The sequence below is a fragment of the Lutjanus erythropterus genome, chromosome 6 (genome assembly GCF_056507025.1).
Source record: "Lutjanus erythropterus isolate fLutEry1 chromosome 6, fLutEry1.hap2, whole genome shotgun sequence".
NCBI classification, from domain to species: domain Eukaryota; kingdom Metazoa; phylum Chordata; class Actinopteri; order Lutjaniformes; family Lutjanidae; genus Lutjanus; species Lutjanus erythropterus.
Window position 1 is genome coordinate 17,518,936 of NC_139322.1, and position 3,438 is coordinate 17,522,373.

Consider the following 3,438-nt stretch of genomic DNA (forward strand, 5'->3'; position numbering starts at 1 on the left):
ACATCTGTAATCTGATTCTGATTCAAACTCTGACTGGTACACGCAAGTAGGTGACATCACCTGTTTCCAGCTGAGCTCTGCCCAATTCAAACCAGTGAGAGGCACATAAAAATAAAGAGAAATACATAAATCTTGTATGTGAAATAACCAAAATCATTCTAACTTTGGCAGAAAATAGCGAGTTTGTGTCTGGTCCCATCACTCAGAGTAAGAAGCTGATTGAGAAAATATGTTGTCATGGCCTTTAAGTTGAAATCAAACTTACCTCATCTGTTCTTGTGATAGTGTTCTTCCTGTGAAGGCCGGTTTTACTGTGTACTCCATGTGAAATCTTACCATCCCCAAGCAAATACAGAATACTTCCTCTCTCTTTGGTAGGAAACCACCAGCGGGCCTTTAATGCCCCCAGAGTGGAGAGAGTGGGTAATTTATCACCGCCCATCTTGAACTGTTGTAGATGGAGGCCTGATTTTACTGCTGGTGTCACATGTTAACGAGCACATTTTATGGGTGAAGTGATGGAGGGTCACACCAGCTAGAAATTAACACACCAAGTGGCGTAACGGCAAGCTAATTTCTTTTAGTAGAAGTTTGTTCGTTTGGTTGGTTTTTAATTAAATTCACTGAGAAAAGTGTTGCTTTTTCACACCTTACAGATGAAGTGCCTTGCTCTCTTGCTCTAGCATGTCTTAGACACTTAGTGCGATTTTTATGAACTCTCTCTGTCTCACCTTGGGGAACAGGGGACTAAATGACAGCTATCCACCTTGTCTTGAAGACTGGGTTGCTTCCCAGGTCACTACTGTAAGAAAAGATCAAGTGTCCTTCTCATTGCTAAGTAGCTGATGTCACTAAACTGGAATCCATCCATTTTCTCCACTTCTCCTTCAATATGTGTGCCTCTGTGTCTAAATCTGATAAAAGTGTGTCCTGGAGAAGACTTGTAGACTTGATGGGGATGGTTCATGGAGGGGTTAGGGCAATGAAACTAATTGAGTGGTTTCTTGTTTCACTAAAGTGGATTCATTAACTTTGTCTCTCATCATTGCAGGACTGTGCGCAGAGGCTCCACACACTGATGGCTCCTATCAGGAGGCTGGGGGCTAAAGGGGAAAACTGGACACAGGCTGTATGTCACTTGGAACTGGATACGATCTCCTGAGTCCAAACCCATATAAAAATGAGGAAATTGCACATTGTGCGCCATAATATTTTTGGTCACTGTCTTGTATTCAGTGTAAATGCCAAACTGTTATATTAGCCAAAGCTCAGGAGGCTGCAGACTTTTAAAATATTGCATGAATTTCATCTCGGATTTCCATTTAGAGTATGGAATTCGTCAGGAGCAGATAAGGATACTTATCTGAAACTACTCACAGATGTAGCACAGAAGACATAAAGTCCAATATTGACAGAATGACCGTCTATTCTACATGAAACACAAGGAAATGAAAGAAAGAAAGGAGAGGACAAATGGAACAAACCCACACTCACAAGACTTTTAGCCAACAGAAACTGTTTTGGTTCACTAATTACACTAATAACTCAAGCAGAAAATTAAATTTTTGGCTCCATTATTAGCCTGCTGATTGATTTTCTTACTATTAAGATAAAAAAAATCTGATATGTTTTGGTTGGATTTTTTATTCTTTCATGAGGCTTATGTGATTCTATTCAATGTTATAAATTATCATAAACCAACAGTCAAAGATTCACAGATATCTTTCATTTTTCCTCAACATCTGGACACTGTGCAGACATCTGCTTCAGACTGTGCCAGTCATTCCTGTGAAAAAATGGTATTTCAGCACAGAGCTGTCTGCCAGAATAGACAAAGATTTAGAAATAGTTTCCTTTTCACTGTCTCCCTGCTTTTGTGAGGCGACAGTTTCTGGAGCAATAGGATGAATCTTCAGCATAGGCGGACAGAGGGACCCTCAACAGTTTAAATTCCATCCTAAAGTGTGCATACCGTGGACTAAGATGAACTGATTCAAAGAACCATAACTCAAAAGGATTTTGCAGGATCTTTTTCAAAGGTTTTCTTTGTCTTCTTGTCAACTACAACCCACATTGGTTAAAAGATCTGACATCTCCGTGGCTGTTTGAGCACCATTGGGTCTGAAATGTACGTATTTGGAAAGTCTTCCACTTAGGTGTCTCTTTGCATACCGTGAAGCGGTTTGTTTTCCTTTCACACTGACCTGTAAATGAAGAGTAAATAAAGCAGGGTAAATGGTGCGTAGTCCACACACAGGTGAGAAGGACACTGCAAACCAACCGTCCAAACAAAGAGGTCATTTCAAACGCCAAGTCTTCCGTCTCAAGATAGCTTTTAAAATCAGTCACAGTGACTGATAAGTCACACTGTGGCTGCTCATCTGTTCGCTGTTGCTGATAACATGTGGACTAGAAAAGATAAAATTGCGATCCAGCCAGTGGTCAGTTTGACGGTGCGGTCGTACTAGAATCTACAAAGCAGCAAATTTTCAAATGATTTCAACAAAAACACCTTGATCAGTGCAGAGTTGCAAGTTGCAGAGTGCGCTTCCGTAGTGCAAAAACTAAAAAGATGTTCCCAGAGGGAGGTAAACATTATTACTACTATTTTTGTAATTTGCTTTTTTGTGTCTGGTTTCTTCTAAAAGTGTATCCTGAACAAGGCAAGAAGAGATGTTAAAACAGAGCACTGCAGCTCCAAAACTGAAGAAAGCCAAACCAGGGTCTCAGGGTCTCCATAATAAGAAAGGTTTAAAGACATTTCTAGGGCTCAACAAGCATTAATTCAGACACTGATCAAACCCTGACGCTCTCTTATTAAGGAAACTGAATTGATTAGTGTAATTCCCAGGGCAAACCTCCTGAGAGACACAGGAGGCAGTTATGCATGAATTCAAGAGCTACATGGCAGTGCGGTAAGATGTAAGCAGGGGGTCGGGGTGTGGATCGCAACTGAAGCTGTGGCTGGGATTTTTAATGACTGACCGCGGTGAGGCAAGGAGGAGGTCCATTGTGTCCAGATCTGCAGCGTCTTAGCTGGCTGCAGCCGTAGCCATGCACATGGCACTGCACACTAGGGCAGCGCTTTGATGTACAGCTGCTCCCGGAGCAGATGGAGACAGAAAAGTAGAGGGTAAAGAAATAAAATTGTTAAGGGATTAAAGAGACAAACACTTGGATGGTTGGGGAGAGACCAGGAGAGGGGTGAAAGCAGAATTAACAGAGCCTTTTTTTTTGTGCTTTGAATCTCATTTGAATGTGTGTGTTTATGTGTGTGTTTGTATTTATGTGTGTGTCAGAAAGGGGAAGAGAGAGTCGCCAAATCATATTAGCAGTCTGCCCCCCTCCCTTGTGCAGCCTGGAGTTGGGGTGGGATATGCAAATCCAAGCTGTCTGTCCGCCTGCCCCTTCAGAGGCAGCAGAGCAGCACGCTGCTTC